Source organism: Octopus bimaculoides, chromosome 9 (assembly GCF_001194135.2).
Source record: "Octopus bimaculoides isolate UCB-OBI-ISO-001 chromosome 9, ASM119413v2, whole genome shotgun sequence".
NCBI lineage: Eukaryota > Metazoa > Mollusca > Cephalopoda > Octopoda > Octopodidae > Octopus > Octopus bimaculoides.
This window is the reverse complement of record NC_068989.1, coordinates 29,401,231-29,409,752: the sequence shown is the minus strand read 5'-3', so window position 1 is coordinate 29,409,752 and position 8,522 is coordinate 29,401,231. Positions and strand designations below refer to the sequence as shown.

General features: G+C 34.1%; 1 pseudogene; it reads right to left on the bottom strand.

Annotated features, from left to right (window-relative positions):
- Nucleotides 1–2,800: 2,800 nt before the first annotated feature.
- On the bottom strand, nt 2,801–2,899 carry LOC128248804 (U6 spliceosomal RNA; annotated as a pseudogene).
- Between the last annotated feature and the right edge of the window lie 5,623 nt (nt 2,900–8,522).

Sequence of the window (8,522 nt, the reverse complement as noted above, 5' to 3'; positions counted from 1 at the left end):
GTACAGAGGTTTATCCTTGGCTAGGTATTTCTCCTGCAGCTGCCTTACCAGAAATATAGCATCAGTGGTGCTTTTCCTTGGTACGAACCCAAACTGCATCTCATCTAAACTGACCCGCTCCCTGAGTAGTTGGGCTATGACCCTCTCCGTGACTTTCATTACCTCATCTAACAGCTTGATACCTCTAATTATTTGTATCTAAAGCATCACCTTTACCTTTGTAGCAGTTGACTATGGTGCTGCTACACCAGTCATTGGGTATGACTCCTTCATGTATCACCTGGTTAGCAATACGGGTGACTAGGCTATAGCTGACACTGCCAGATATTTTGAGCATCTCTGCAGTGATTTTTTGTAGATGGTATATATTATATGGCAGGAAAATGTTTATTTTGTTGAACAAATTTTTTTCACATTCAAGTTCTCAACAAATGCATAACTCCCCACTCCCTTCCTAAATTTTTCACTTTATCCACAGCAAATAATCTATATATCACCTAATCCAAACTGATGTGTCAAAAGGAATAGCTACTATTTATATGTCAGTTCAACCTGAGCATACCTTGTGATCAATTTAAAATTGGAGAGTGTGTAACTAATTCCTCACCATTGCTGATTTATGTCTACATCCTCTCTACTTTTCTGCTCAGTTTTCAGCTACAGGGTATGGCTATTGATTTTAGGGAACACTGAATCTAGAGAATCCTTCTTTGGAAAATGTTAGTGGCAATATGCACAATTGTTTTAGAATAATTGCTGTTGATCTTTGTCTCAGTAGCACAAGTATGATATTGAATTTGAAGATGTGACTTCTTTAGAACTCCATATATTCTTTAAATTTTAGGATGACATATTTGTCTCCTTGCTTGTCACTACCAAAGTGGAGTGGGTTCATTAGTATCTTTCAATATCTCTTTCTTAGTTGGTGTTGTTTGTGTCAAACTTTCTGTTGTAGATCTTTTACAAAGATAAAGTCATATTGTCATAAGCGACATTTGTGTTATAGTACTGTCATCTGCAGAGTTCTGAATATTAAGTTACACCCAAAATATTCCACTGGATTCTATTCTTAACCGATGCTATTGATATCTTCTTGACTGAGTTGATGACTGGCATGAAGCAGGAAGGGAGTGAAACAGTTGGCATGCCCTAATGCTGGTGGATTTTCCTAAATATGCAGATACCCAATAAAGTTGATATGGAGATGTGATTCACTAATGAATTCTATTAAAAAAAAAATCCTTTTTTTTTTCTCCCTATTTCTTAGGTAATCTAATCAATTTCTACAGTCCTGAAATATTGTAGAAAATTAGTATTTGTAATTTTAATTTCAACTCTATTTATTTATTTGTCTATCATCATTTGAACATAATTCTTTAAATTCAAAGAATTTTAATATTTCAACTACGTGTTAAAGGAGATATACCGTAAGTCATGACAGGCAGTTTTATATAGATGTATTAAGTTGTCTTATTGCATTTCAAGATGGGTAAGAAACATATGCTTCTTTGGCCTTATTGGTATATTTAATCAAAATAATCTATTTGGCAAATTGTTGATGACTCCTGTTTTAAAGTAAAGAAATGCAATATAATATTTATCCCCTTCATAATTAATAAACTGCATTACCTCTTAATAATTTTGCAATGATCTGAAAAAATTAGTCAGATGTAGCAAGACTTCAATAGTGCCATAATTTTTTCTTGAGTGATTTGGGCAATATGTGGTTTTTGTATTATTATCTTAAGAACAGCACCATTTACAGTTGACCAGTAATGGGCTCTTTGCAAATTTTTGTGCAATACTTCCAACTGATGACTATTTCTCCTCATTAACTGTATTTTGGTTTAACACTTCAGATCTCATAACACAGAATATAACTTTTTTTCAAGTGTAGTCCTAGTTTGGGATGAATTCTCCTTTTTCACTGGATGCCAGCCATTGTTTTCATTGAATATGATTAGAGAGAGTCGACTTTTCATAACTTGTGATGATTCTACACAAAAATGGTTCAGCGATGAGCAGAAAGCAACTCTTTGAGGAACAGTCAGATGATGAGGGTCCCCCTGACCAAGAGATAAAATTCATACAGCCAAATGTTAAGACACTTGTAAAGAAAATACAAGTAGTGATTTCTCAAACAATTTATTAATTTGATTTTAAAGAAGAAAAAGATCAGCCAATTATTCAAATATCATTAACAAGGGGTTTATAACCAAAAGGTCTGTTTGCTAGGTGCCATTGGAGTTGGAAATATGTAAATTCTATCTCCAAGAAGCAAAGTACAATATCTTTGAAGCTTTTGTATGATATGAAAGTAGTTTAAAGTGGCTTTGTTTAAACTCCTTAATGGTGTCAGTTACCTTTCTGGTACAAAGAGTTAGGGATATTACTGAAAATATTTAACAGTAACATTGCATCAGAAGGACTGTTTTATTGTAAACATTATCTTTTACTTGTTTCAGTTATTGGACTGTGGCCATGCTGAGGCACTGCATTGAAGGGTTTAGTTGAATAAATTGACTCCAGTACTTATTTTTTGAGCTCATTACTCATTCTATAGATCTCTTTTGCTGAACTGCTAAGTTACAGGGAAGTAAACAAACCAACACTGGTTATCAAGTGGTAGCAGTGGACATACAAACACAGACATACGTAAATGTGTGTGTATGTATGTATATACACTCACACGGATTCTTTCAGTTTTTCTCAAGTCCACTCAAGGCTTTATGTTGTGGAACTGAACCTGGAACCATGTGGTTGGGAAGCAAACTTAACCACACAACCATGCCTGCACCTGTAAAACATGGATCACATGAATTTACTTGTCATCCTTGTGCAGAGGCCATGCTAATCTTGTCTGTATCATTCCAGTTTTAGTGTGTGTATTAGCTCATATTTATTTTATTATTAATATTCCTTTTACAGAGCATACTAGCTTTTTGTAAGAAGTTCTATAGTCAGTTAAATTAAACTTGGTGTATGTGATACTTATTTTAGGAACCCAGAAGCAATGAAAAGCAAAATTAGAAGGATAAGAATTGCCAAATTAGATAAAGCAAATGATTCTTATCAACTCTAATTTCTTTTCTAGAGGGAATATTTAGCTGGAAAGAAATTTTCTCCAAATAGTTTATCAGAAGTAGTTGAAGATACATAGTAACATGTGCATATCCTTGTGACAGGAACTGCATTTAACACACACATACACATAATAGAGTGTAAAAGAATAATACATTGTCCTGATAATCAGGAGTTGGAAGGTGGCATGATTAAAACCAATGAAAATAGATTTACAGAATTGTGATAAATATGAAAAGTGTATCTGTATTGATCTGGCTAATCACAGATGAGTATAAAAGAAACAAAAGATGGACTGATATACAATTTGAAATGTTAACAAAACTTTTTCGTATTAGGTGTAAATGAGATATAAAGAGACAAATTACCGGATACTTTCTTTGAATAAACAGTAAAAAAAGACCATCCTTTTGTTATCTTTGCAATCATAATCACTCTGATGGCAAAATCTTTAATTTTGAATTGTTAATAAAGGATATTATCAGTCAAATAAATTATATATAGATCAGCCAATGATAAGCGATTAACAAATCATCCAGAAGATCAATGAGTTTCATATTTGATATTTGCAATTTGCATATTCAAACAATTATACAGCGTTAATGCACCAATCCTTCAAACATATCTTCAAGATTTCTGCTCACTTCTCATAAAACTTACTCTTCTGTTAATCCTAGCTTAATCTATAAAAATAAATTAGACAAGTGAGACCGTAGCTTATGCATGTATTGGTAAAAATAACTTTTTCAAAACACATCTATAATGATACATCATTTTAGTTCAAAACTCTTGCTAAACAAACAAGAAAGAAAAGAATTGTATAAAATGACATTCAAACACAATTTGAGATGGGCTGAATAATTAGTTAATTAAGTTAACCTTTGTGGCAACTATCATTAAAATTAATTTTTTATTTTCTCTTGAGTTTTTATGATGTTCCCACCTATTTTTTTCTTAGTTGAAGTGTTGAATAAATTTAAAATAAGCCCATTTGCTTTTTCATCATTGACATATAAAATTAGTGTTTTCTTTAGATTAAGCATGCAACCAATGATGGAAGGAGATGAAATATAATGTTTTGAACTGGTTTATTATTAGCTCAGGCTCTTGTATGGCTGTGTGGTTATGAAGTTTGCTTTTCAACCATGTCTTTTCATATTTTCTTTTTCCTATGAATTTTACTTTTCATTTCACTACATGGCACTTTGTGCTCCAGGCCTACCAAAACCCTGTGCATGGATTTGGTAGAACTGAAAGAAATTTGTCTTGTATGTATATATATGTGTGTGTGTATAGCTATGTGTTTGTGTACATTTGCATGATCTATGAATGTCACTACGGGCAATGTTGTCACATCTATCAACAAATATGCTTACTTTGCACTTTCATAGATGTGTCAAATAGATTCTTTATTTGAAAAACAGGAATGGCATCTGGCTATAAAACAGATGAACTCATTGACTTGAGAAAGATGGAAGTGAATGTTGCAAAACATTCTAGAGTGCTGCATAACTGTTTTTATTAATTCGCTGATGTTATATATGTTCATTAACAAAGAATCAGAAATATATTACCTTTACAGTCAATGGTTTATGATAGTGTAATCCAAAAAATGTTCACTCCATCTCTCATTAGCTATTCATTTTCTGGGCAATGTATTATTGTCTAATATTCTTAGCTGCATGTTGTTGGTACAAAGTTCCCAGTGACAGCTTACAAAATCTTGTACATATTTGAAATAATTTATGAGTAAATTATTGTAAATATATATGAGCTCTAAATAAATTTTATTATTTTGGACAGTGTGCTATGTCTGTACTTCCTGAGTTCAAATCCTGCTAATAATGATTTTTTTTTCTGTCCTGTTGATTTTTCTTTTTCCTTTTTTTTTTTTTCACTTCTTCAATTTGATCTCATCCACTGGCAACTATATTGCTTACCTCATTATTGTGTACAAAGCATGCACAAGCTGCAGCATTTTGTTCTATGAAACTCATATATTTCCTTTGTAGTCAAAGGAAAAAGAAAATATGAAAAGTTTACCTGTCTGAATTTTTCTGAGATGAGTTATTTCTACTGGTGTTGACATCCTTCTACAAATATTCTTTCCAATAATCTTCAGGTAATGTTTTGGAACTAGTCTTGGGACCAAATGTGGTATCTTTTATATATGTGTAGACAAATTTAAAATGTCAACACTATTGGCCATCATAGTATCACTCCAACTATTAACCCTTTTGCATTTGGACATATGATAAACATAATATTTATTTATTCACATAATTTTGAATTAATCATGTATTTGTCTCGTAGCTTTTAAATTTCAATGATGTTATTGTTTCTTTTTAGAATGACATCGTAGAGTACATGAGAGGCTGGATCTGGCCAGTTGAACATAAAATACAGAGGAATATGTGAGCCTGATATGGCTGGTTTAAATGCTAAAGGGTTAAATGGAAAATATTCAAACTGAATATAAAACCAGCTGGAAACAGTTATATTTATATTGATCTTTGTAAAAGGCTTTGAATGTTTCTCCTTGCCTTCAGACTTACAAACAAAAGCACTACACAACTTACCATAATGATCATTTTCTTATTTGCCACAGGAAAGCAGTGAACTAAATAAAGTGAGACTATCAAAATTTACTTTACCAAGGATTTTAGGCTGCACAATTTTTATTGATGAAAATGACAATGTCAGTAGATAACTGAACTTGCAGCTTTATGACATCAATTTTGGCTTCTCATAGCTCATTTACTCTCTTTACTCATTTACTCTTTTACTTCTTTCAGTCATTTGACTGCGGCCATGCTGGAGCACCGCCTTTTAGTCGAGCAAATCGACCCCAGGACTTATTCTTTGTAAGCCTAGTACTTTTTCTATCGGTCTCTTTTGCCGAACCGCTAAGTTACGGGGACATAAACACACCAGCATCGGTTGTCAAGCGATGCTGGGGGGGGGACAAACACAGACACACACACACACACACACACACATATATATATATATATATACATATATACGACAGGCTTCTTTCAGTTTCCATCTACCAAATCCACTCACAAGTCTTTGGTCGGCCCGAGGCTATAGCAGAAGACACTTGCCCAAGGTGCCACACAGTGGGATTGAACCCGGAACCATGTGGTTGGTAAGCAAGCTACTTACCATACAGCCACTCCTGCACCTATTTGTTGAAGGTTTATTAAAATCATAACTTTTTTTATGTACTTAGCCACAGGGATAAATAAAAGAAATATTGATACTAAAGACTTGCCATTAAAGATTAAATACAATCATTATTCCAAAGTATTAAGAAAATATATGTTTCAAGAAATGGTTTAGTTTGTTACATTAACTGCTGGCATGGTTTTAGAATGGAAAACTGGAAGATATTCAAGTTAGTTTAAGAACATCATAGCTGTTTCCATTCTTTTTCTCTCTATTCTTCAATGTAAAGCTTTACTACTTATCTACAACTGTTTATTATTTTTTGCTTTTTTGAAATTACATAGATGGGATTCGTTTTGTTCATGAATGAAAACAGAGGTCATAGTATTCCCCACTAAACTTGATATCATTATCTGTTACTTGCAATTCAAGTGTTTTGAGTTGATATTCACTAGGTATTTTGACAGATTTTTTATCTATATGTCAAGTTCATTTAGATGTCAGAAATAAACAGCATCAGATCTAAGAGTGCATCAGTAACCAGACAGAAGGGAAAGTCCATCTCCTTTTTACTTAGTGCAGCTAACCTGATCGTCTGCTTTACAACCACTCTACAACTGACACATTTCTCAACGATTGTTATTTGGCTATTAATTATAAATTATAGTTGATTGTTATCGAAGCAGTGAAACTGGGAGTCAAACTAGATTGTGGGTGTGTAGAAATGAGGAGGTAAAAAAAGATGACCCAGAGGTGACTACAAAAACAGTTTTACTTTATCCAATCATACTTCAGATGATGGGCGATTAAATTGAATATTACCTAGTTTGATTTTTTTTCTTGTGAGATCATATGATTATGCCTGAAGACTAACTTATTTAATAGTCTGAATACTTAAAGGTACTTAGAGTGGAAATATATAGACACATGATTATAGAATCTTCATCATCATCATCTTTCGACTACAGGTTGTGTCAGGCATGATCACAGATGTGTCTTTTATCTTGTTCTTTTATCAGTATCTTCAGTTTGTCCACAGTTACACAGATGTAGGACACTCACAATTCATACTCCAATAACTCAGTTACAAAATGAAAATTAGGCTGGTGATTAACTCTGAGTATCTCAGACAGTGCCCAATAAGCTGCAGCCATCTTTCTGTTGTCTTGTTGGTCAACTAGAACGAGTGACCATAGATTTACCCATTGGTCACTTTCTGTATCCAGAATATTAGTAAAGATGTGATATAGAACATACGGAAGAAAATTAGTAGGGCTCTGTCCAAGTTTGAAAAATAAACTGGATATTTCAGTTGAGACTTCATGATATCAGAAATATGAGGGTGGGCGGAAAAATTCATAGGCTGACTAGGAAGGAGTGATGCTACAACTATGAAATCATGCATGCATTAATTTCAACCCTTTTTATCAATAACTACATTGTTTCTTCCCTGGTAAACTGACATCTGACTGTTCAAAGAAGACTTCAAAAGTAACTAGTAACGACTTCTTTTGAAAATGGACAAAATTTGGCATTGTGGTGTTAAGTACCTGCAGAAAAACGGTTTAACTCCCAACAACATTTATGCTGACATGGTTGCTACATTAGGGGATGATGCTCCAGCAACAGTGGACAGCTGAATTTAGGAGGGGAAGGAAGAGTCTAGAAATCCTTTCACCACATGGTGATGGATGACAAGTGATTGACAATACTGTTAATAGCCAATGCTATTAACATGTCTTGAGAGAGGTGAGAATATTCTGCACAATGAATTTGGCATGATGAAGGTTTCTGCTTGGTGGGTGCCATGTCTTCTGACACCTGATCAACAGTACACCAGGTTGATCACATCACGGGAAAATCTGCCATTGTTTGAGGCAGATCCAGCTGGTTTCCTTGAATGTTTCCTTACCTAGGATGTTGGGTTCATCACTTTGAGCCAGAGTGAAAGAAGCGATCCATACAGTGGAAACACCTCTCCTGTTCCAAAGAAGGCCAAGGTCTGTTCATCTGTAGGGAAGGTGATAGCCTCAGTTTTTTGGTATGCAAAAGGCATTGTGTTTTTTTACTATCTTCAAAAGGGCCACAATGGAGAGTATTATGCCAACTTCTGATGCAGTTACAAAAGACTATCAAGACCAAACAGACAGGGAAATGACAAAAGGGATCTTGTTTCATCAGGACAATGCTCCAGCACATGTCCTTGCTTCCAATGGCTGTTGTGTGTGAATGTGGCTTTGAACTGGTTGATCACCCTCCATATTCTCCTG